Source organism: Eleutherodactylus coqui, chromosome 5, assembly GCF_035609145.1.
Source record: "Eleutherodactylus coqui strain aEleCoq1 chromosome 5, aEleCoq1.hap1, whole genome shotgun sequence".
NCBI lineage: Eukaryota > Metazoa > Chordata > Amphibia > Anura > Eleutherodactylidae > Eleutherodactylus > Eleutherodactylus coqui.
The window spans coordinates 12,416,205-12,425,640 of record NC_089841.1 but is presented as its reverse complement, the minus strand read 5'-3'; positions in this window follow the sequence as shown (position 1 = coordinate 12,425,640).

Here is a 9,436-nt window from a genome sequence, read left to right as displayed (position 1 = left end):
TATGCTCTTAAATAGAGAAAGATAAGTGTATTTCACAGAATAATTGTGTGTTTATAATCTGCATCTTCTTCTGCTAAAGGTTTAAGCTTAACCGCAAATACGTGTAAGGGCTGACGCTTTACAAATGGACTACTAAGACTCCATTTTGTCTCTTCGCTTGTCTGCTATAATACATATATATATATTTGTATTAATTTCAACTTTCACTTGAGAAAAATGTTAGATTTCAGTTAGAATGATCCACCTGGAAATATTAATTGGATTACCGCTGGGTTTCTGTCCTGTTCTTATCTTTAGATAATTCTTGTTGAAAGTTACTAACAAGCTTACAGGAATGTACCTTCCGATTACACCTACACAGAGGAGGACATACTGATAAGAGGCCGAGATGTTTTAAATCAATATATCTGCTTATTAATTTTAATTGTATCTGGCATAAAGCCACTCGCTTCATAGGACTGTATAAAGATTGAATACATTGTACAATAAACAGGCATTTCTTTGGTTAACACATACGGTGGGGTGTCCATTGAACTCCTTAAGAGTATACTCGCATGATTCAAACTGATTGGGAAGCAGACAGTATCAGCTGACGGGTCCCCTTGTGACCCCCCACATTACTTGGCGCCTGAACGTGGGGGCAGAAGCTAACTCCTTACCTGCAGCTGTTGCCTGACGACCCTAGCTGCCGATCAGCCGGACCAGAGGCCACGGGACCCCAGATCTACAAAACACCCGTGTAAGGTAAGCCCTTGACTTGCCACTCCAGCTCTAGGCTCCCCTGACTTCAGTCCCATGTTGACAGGAGGTGAGTCACTGCATGTTATATAGGATGCTTCTCCCTGTAATTTTCCGGTGTTCTTAGTAACCGTGCTAGACGGAAGAACCCTTGTGTGTACATTGCCATGCTGTCTGCTGTGTGCCGTAGAAATTATTGCTTTTATTCTTGCTTTAACTGCCGGACTCATAATGTTAGAAAGCCACGTATAAAGGCGAGCCGTGCCCCCCCCCCCCCCCATATCCCCGTAAGAAGTAAAGAGATTGCAAATAGAATTCCTGCCAGCTGCGGACCTGGCAGAAGGGACTGGCCTGATTTACCCGAAGGAAGCTGTGGGCATCCTTATACTGTGTGATTGAGGTAAAAACAGAGGAACAAGTCCATAGTGCAAATAAGTGTCCTGCCAGCCGCAGACCTGGCAGAAGGGACTAAAAGGTCTGTGGGACCGCCAGATTTACCAGAGGAAACGGTGTGCATCCTCAATACTGCATGATACTGGTAAATCAAGAGGCAAGTCCAATAGTCAAAATGGGGTCCGACCAGTCTAAGACTTATCTGACACCCATAGAGATAATACAAGACGGGGAAGGGAAAGACATCTGTAGGCAAGCCTGTAAAATATATAGACAGATAGGACTTAAAAAGGCGGGAATCTTTAAATATGAGTTCTGACAACAGTATCGGGAAAAGGCATATGACGGCTATCAGAGACGCTGGTTTAGAAAAAGGAATAGAGGCCATAATAAGATATAGCAAAAAGGTAAATGTAGAACAATGGGATTGTGCACCGAGGGATGACAGCATACTTGTGTACTCACCCTCGGTGCCAAACCCGGCTAGGATGTACCCGGTCCTACCAACCGCGGACAGCTCCGACATTCTTCCTGACTATCAGAGTTGTACCGCCACAGTTCCACCAAAGAAGTCCCAAAAAGGGAAACCTTACTGGGATTGTCCCAGTTGCGGACAACAAAACCCTTTACGAAGACAAACGGCTTTAACTATGTGTAGACGGGAAAAGAATGAAACCATTGTATGTTATTTTGGTAGGCTGGAAACGAAGGCTAGGGACGCGTTCATGCAAGGCATTGGCCCATCATTGGCAGATAAAGTAAAAGCATGTACCCCCGACTGGCGCCAAGCCCAGGGACTTGTATAAAAAGGCAGTAGGGTTTGCTATGGATGAGAAGCGCCCTGCAGTGATGGTTAAATACTATAGCAACCAAGGGAGGAAGGTGCAGCTCCAGGACAGACCCAACAGAGAAACATGCAAGTGTTATAATTGCGGCAAGATAGGCCACCTGGCCAAGAATTGCCGTTGTCCCAAGAAACCTCGTGATCAGGGCGCCACTCCCAGCAGCAACGACGTGCCGAGTCGCCCGAATCCGTCCCAATGAAGTCCCGACAATCCCGCCCCAGTATCCCTATCGAGGAAGCAAAGAACAGAGGCATTCAGATCTTTGAGCCTGCTTCCATAGGAGGTGGGGAAGTGCCCTTCCTTATAGACACTGGGGCTACAAAATCCTGTCTCAGAATTCACGGGTAATTCGAGATCTTAATATCTATGTTTCCACAAATAACCATTATTGTTTGTCTTGTATGTCTTGATGTTATGTAATCTAATCTTTGTTATACGTCCTAGTCTCCTTCATACAAGTGTAAGAAAGTTATACCCCACTCACATCTGTGGGGGCTTTTAAGAATACAAGGGTTAAAAATGCAGAAAATGTTGCGCTGTTAGAAGCGTTTAGCATGTTGTCTTTTCTATGTGTTTAACTATTCCCTGCCGTCTGTGTTTCATAGTCTGTGCAGAGAAATATACCTCTTATAATTACTAATGATTAATGTTGTTTAAAGTCTGAATGTTCTGGCCGCTTTCTAAAATCTTAGCTATTGATCTGTTTCATAGAGAGATAAGATTCAGGGTCATAGAAAGGAAGACAGACGCTGATGAAATAAGAAACTTGTAATGAATTACGTAAATTATATGGTCTTAAAAATAGAGAACATAGGGATTTTAAGGTATATTTTTGCTTTTTGTGTAAATGTCAGTTCTGTGATTGGTTGGACGTCTGTATCACTGCTAAATGCTGTTATAGTACTGTACTGTCTCTGAGAGAATGTTCTGTAGAAGAAACACGCAAACGGCCAGTATCGAAGGGGTGGAGCTAGATGATGTAAAAGTACGAAATGTTTCATCCCTCTCTTCTCCGAAAGGAGGGGTGAGAAGCTTGGGCAGTTAGGAAGAGTGTTTTTTTTTTTCCAAATTTGATGAGACATTGCAGGCAGGATCAGATTAATAATGAATTTGCTTAAAGAATATAATATTCCAATGTGGATAGAGGTTTGTGGGTTATTCTGCCTTGTTGTAATTCATGTCTCTGTTATTTGTACTGATATCTTACAAGCCTTATCTGCATCCATCAAATTTTCACCAGATGGATCGGTACGGGTTGAGACCTCAGGTGACAGTTCAGAAGAGTTTTGTAAACTAACTGCTCTCTTGGTGGATCCGGCTCATGTATTTGTCTTGACAGCTACGGCAGAAACTCAGCTTTCCGCAGGTCCAGACAAACAGTAAGCCACCTCCAAGACAGACATAGGGAAATTGAATGTACCCCCAATGATGGTAAATCTGAAGCCAGGATACGCACCCCTGGTTCAAACAGTATCCCTTTAGTTTCCCACAAGAAAAATGCTGATTGGGGAACAAGTGGGAGACTTGGTTCCGATGGGGGAATTTGCGTGAGATACGTTCTCCAGCAAACACCCCTCTTTTTCCAGTAAAGAAAAGACGCTGAAGGGTCGCGATGCCTCATGCGCTTCCTTGTGCTGGAAGGTCCTGAAAGCATATTGGGAACCGACGTGATGGGACCCTTGGGATGTTGTATCAAACTTCACCCGACCGGTGAGGCTCATATACACCCCCGGTCTGAAAGTCACCCGACCTTCTGTCGGATGGCAGCAGACCTAGCGACACCTCTCCCTCTTCTCACTCTTACGCACGCAGAGGAACAAGCTCTTGAAGTCGTTCCTTCGAAGCCTTTGGACTACCAGTCAGACGGACCTCGGCAGACTGTCAGTCCCACCAGTAATGGTTTACCAAAAAGAAGGGGAAAAAGCCCCCATGGTCCGTCAGTATCCCCTGGCACATGCCCAGGAAGATGCAATTGCAGACACTGTCTCTTCTCTAGGTCAATTTAAAGCCCTCAAGGAATGTGTCTCCCAGCCAATACCCCTTTGTTCCCCGTTAGGAAAAAGGGTATAAAGGGCCAGCCAGACAGTCAGTATTTGTTTGCATTTACTTTCAGAGGAAAGCAGTACTGTTGGACAGTGCTGCCACAAGGGGCACAGAATAGCCCAAAACCAGTTCACCAGATGCATGAAGCTGGTATTAGACGCCTGGCCAATTCCCGAGGGCACCTCCCTCTTGTAATAGGTTGATGACTTACTTTTATGTGCTCCTGACCCAAATAGTTGCCTCAATGCATCACTAAGCCTTTTGTGTTTCCCCCATCTGAGTAGAATGGCTGCAAAGCTAGCAAAGAGAAACTTCAGTTCTGCAGATCTCACGTAGTGTTCCTGGGCCACTGCCTAGGTCCAGGTACTAAACATCTGACGCCGGAGCGCACGAAGGTGGTGACATGCAACTTCCCACCTCCCATGCCCAGTTGCGTACCTTCTTGGGACTGGTCTCATACTGTTGGCCATGGATACGCTCTGCCTCCATGACCATGCAGCCTCTGTACGACTGTTTGGGTTCACGGCCATTTGCCCTGACCCCGCAGGCCGAGTCAGCCTTCCATCAGCTGAAAGTACAGATAACCAGTGCACCCGCACTGGGGCTGCCAGACGCCTTTGGTATTGTACACGATTATGGACCCACCTGGCAGTCCAGGAGCTTTCTCACAGCACAAGGCAAGCCCATTAAGAATGGTGTATCAGTAGGTAGATTAATGCAGGCCATCGTGTTGCCAGAACAGGTGGCCATTATAAAGGTTAAAGCACACACGCAGGGGCAGTCACCGTAGAGCAAGGATAGGGCAGCCAAAGTTGCAGCTCTCCTGGACAGGACGCAAGACCCCGTGTGCTGTAAGTTGGATCTTGGTCCCACCACTCTTGGGGTGATGTGGGATTTGGCGTCCTACAGGATGAAGTGGAGCGGTGGACCAAGGCAGGAGCTAGGTACGTAGATGATGTATGGAAAGTGGGAGACGGAGTGTGTTTACCAGCGGCTGCCTACCCCCACCTCACCGTCCTAGCTCACGGGAAAGTGCATGCCTCTCGGAATGCCATGGTTTCTGTTGTGGACAAGGTATGGTATGCTCCAGGGTTCGACAGGTTGGCGAAGGCATATGTGAAGGCATGTGAAGTGTGCACCCTGCACAATCCAGGTCAAGTGGTGAGGCCCCCCCCCCCCCCGGAAGTGCACACCCAGACCACTGTATCCTTTTCAGAGATTACAAATCGATTACATCCAGCTTCCCAAATCAGGGAGGTATGAGTACGTCCTTGTGTGCGTGGACCTGTTCAAAGCCACCGCACAATGCGCAGCGACTAAACTTGTGTCAGAACTTGTATGTAGATTTGGGGTACCAGAGACAATTGAGAGTGACAGAGGTACACATTTTACAGGTGAAGTGATGCAAGAGGTGATGTCAGCCCTTGGGGTGGAACAAGCGTTTCACACTCCATACCACCCGCAGAGTTCAGACAAAGTTTAAAGACTAAAATGGTACGCTTAAGTTAAAAGAAGTTTTGCTTGGCTCTATGCCAAGATTGGGGCTGTATCATCCACAGGCCCTACAGCAGGGCTATGACACAGTAGCCGGATATGTAAAGCACCTGTGTGACCAACTAACAGTAACACAGAATCTAGTCTTTTTCTTCCATTCCAGACCCAGACAACTTTGAGGGATCTCAGTCCCTGCATCCTGGAGACTTGGTGGTCGTAAAGAGGCGTGTCCGGAAATCCCTAGGGCCCAGATTAGAGAGGCCCTATCAAGTCCTGCTGACCACACCTACTTCGGTGAAAGTTAAAGGAACTGTTGTTTGTTTTGGGACTAATGGGACTTTTCACGCTCCGCTTCGCCCCCTATGAGAAGGAAAATGAAGGACATTTTGCTTATTGTTGGACTTGTGGACTCCTCGCTCCATACTTTGCCCCCATATGAGGAAGTTAAGCTTGGACACAATGCCCAGAAAAACTTTGTTAGACACCACCAAATATTAGTGGATGGACTGAACACCTCACAGGTGAAGGGCTGTTGGATTTGCACACACGCACCAGTAACTGCCACTAGTCTTCCTTTCCTGGCTGTTCCTGTTCCGCCAAAAGAACTGCTTGCATGGACAAATGAAAACTGAGAAACCAGGGATAGCTGGTGGGGTAACACATTTAGTTCTTTGAACCCTGCCAATTGGTTCTCCAGTTCATGAGGGTGGTTCATGGGACTTTTACAAAGTATGCTTCAAGTAGTGATGATTTTGCTCGTCATATATGTTGCTTTAAAGTTAATCATGTCTTGTATCACACGTTGTAGTAAAAAGGCTTTTGCTAAACTTTAACCCAGATGGACTTTGGGACCACCACATGACTCCAGGGAATCTGGCAGGAGCTGGCACCACTCGGGTGAACGTACCTAGCATGATGGTGGACCCAATGTCCAAATGGGGGAATGTGAGGGGTTAATTCTGGTTTATGCTCTTAATTAGAGAAAGATAAGTGTATTTCACAGAATAATTATGTGTTTATAATCTGCATCTTCTTCTACTAAAGATTTAAGCTTAACCGCAAATACGTGTAAGGGCGAACGTTTAAAAATGGACTACTAAGACTCCATTTTGTCTCTTTGCTTGTCTGCTATAATACACATATATGTTTGTATTATTTCAACTTTCACTTGAGAAAAATGTTAGATTTCAGTTAGAATGATCCACCTGGAAATATTAATTGGATTACCGCTGGGTTTCTGTCCTGTTCTTATCTTTAGATAATTCTTGTTTTAAGTTACTAACAAGCTTACAGGAATGTACCTTCCGATTACACCTACACAGAGGAGGACATACTGATAAGAGGCCGAGATGTTTTAAATCAATATGTGCTTATTAATTTTAATTGTATCTGGCATAAAGCCACTCGCTTCATAGAACCGTATAAAGATTGAATACATTGTACAATAAACAGGCATTTCTTTGGTTAACACATACGGTGTGGTGTCCATTGAACTCCTCAAGAGTATACTCGCATGATTCAAACAGATTGGGAAGCAGACCGCATCAGCTGACAGGTCCCCTTGTGACCCCCCCACATATGTGATGTGTGGGGGTCAGGATGGATGCAGTAGAGCTGTGTGTGTGATGTGTGAGGGTCAGGATGGATGGAGTACAGCTGTGTGTGATGTGTGGGGGTCAGGATGGATGCAGTAGAGCTGTGTGTGTGATGTGTGGGGGTCAGGATGGGTGCAGTAGAGCTGTGTGTGATGTGTGGGCTATGTATTGGGCTGAAGATTTCCGGGCTATGTATCACTATGGGAGCTGCAGCGCACAATGCCACAAGCTGTGGCATTGTGCTCTGCCTGCACAGACCCACAGAGAACAAACCAAGGGCTTTGAAAAACCAGCAGAAGATATTGCCGATATGCCGGCAATCTCCTGCTTGTAAGTCTCCTGCTTTGTTTACAGGTTGCCATAGAGACCATCGGCTTGTCAGAAGCAAGCCAATGGTCTCTGTGGCAGGGAGAGCTGGTACTTGGCTGTCAGAGGACAGCTAGGTACCAGCTCTTACAGCAGAGATCAGAGAAAACCTCCGATCTCTGCTGTGTTAACCCTTTACATGCTGCAGTCTATGTGACTGCAGCATGTAAAGGGCTGTCACCATCGGACCCCCGGAATGTGATTAGGGGGTCCTGATGGGTCCCTGTGGAAGTCCCCTAAAGGGACAAAAATTTTAAAAAAAGTTTAAAAAAAAAAACAAAAGTAAAAAAATTATTTAAAAAAATTATAAAAACACTTGTCTCCCTTTTACTTTGTAAAAAATCAAAATCACATATGTGGTATCCCTGCGTCGTAATGACCCAGAGAAAGAAGTTAATGCATTATTTAACCCCTTAATGACATGGCCCCTTTTTTTCTTTTTTCCCCCATTTCTTTTTTTCCTCCCCCCTGTTTAAAAAAATCACAATTTGTCCCGCAAAAAACAAGCCCTCATATGGCTGTGTCAATGGAAAAATGAAAAAGTTATGGCTCTTGAGACGCAACTGCAAAATTAGTTGAAATTCAATGATTAGACCATTTTAAAAAACCTGCCCTGGTGGGCACGACAGGGTGGTAGGAAACCCGCCACTCAAGGGGTTAAATGACATACCTGCAAAAATATGAAATTTTATTTTTCCTCCTCTAAATTGCATTGAAAAGTAACTGTGGGGTCAAAATACTCAGTGAATTCATTAAGGGGGGGGGGTAGTTTCTAAAATGGGGTTATTTGTGGGGGTATCTATCATTCTGACACCTAGGAGCCTTTACAATCTTGGATTGAGGAACAAAACCTTCCTCAAAATGTTAACAATTAATGTTAAATCTGTACATCTCCTACGTGATTGAACAAAAACTGAAGTTTTTCAAATATATAGCTCAGCAAAAATTCCTACAGTATGTTTCACATATTTGAGATATTGCAGCTGTAAATGTGAAAAAAATGACCCTTTTTTCAAAACTTCCCATTTTTGGCACATTTAATAAATATACACATTCTACTGTTCTATTTTTACCAACTAGATAAAGTACAATATGTGGCAAAAATGGCAGTATTACTTGAATATGCAAAACCTTTACAGTGTTATTCCATGATAAAGTGACACGTCAGATTTCCAAAATTAGCCAGGTCATTAAGGCGCAAACAGGCTGTCACTAAGGGGTTAAAATTCTTTATCACTCAAGAGATGTGTGACTCTCTCCCCCCCCCCCCCCTCCCCTCCCTTATGTGCGGCTGAGCATTATCCTACTGCCTCTTGGTAGCTGCAATGAGAGGAACACATGTGACTGCAGCTGAGCTGTCATTGTCCCTCTTACCACTACTAGGGGTGACCAACTGTAGTATGCGATGGCCCCCGAGACCATCACACCCCAAGGGTGCAATGTTCCACTTCACAGCAAAAGCAGGACTGAGGAACTCACCCTGAGGCCTACAGACAAACCTGCCCACCCATATCACATTTTGTATCCAAGCTAGAGGCGGTACAACAGGGTACTAGAGCCTTCATACCTGCCGTATCACATTCAACATATTTATCAATGACCTGATAGAGGGGCTGCACAGTAAAATATCAATATTTGCAGATGACACAAAATTATACAATATAATCAATGCAACGGAGGACAATGTGCGGCTACAAACGGACCTGGATAAGCCGGGGGCTTGGGCAGAAAAATGGCAAATGAAGTTCAATGTGGATAAATGTAAGGTTATGCACATGGGCAGGAGAAACGGATGTCACCAATATACACTTAATAGGGTACTGCTAGGCAGGGGCGTGCCTAAGGGCTCAGGGGCCCAGGTGCAAAAGTTCAGCTCGGGGCCCCCCCTTGGGCCTCCACCCCACACTCCCCTGTACCCATACCTAGATCGTACTGCATACATGATCTCCCCCTTGGTGTAAT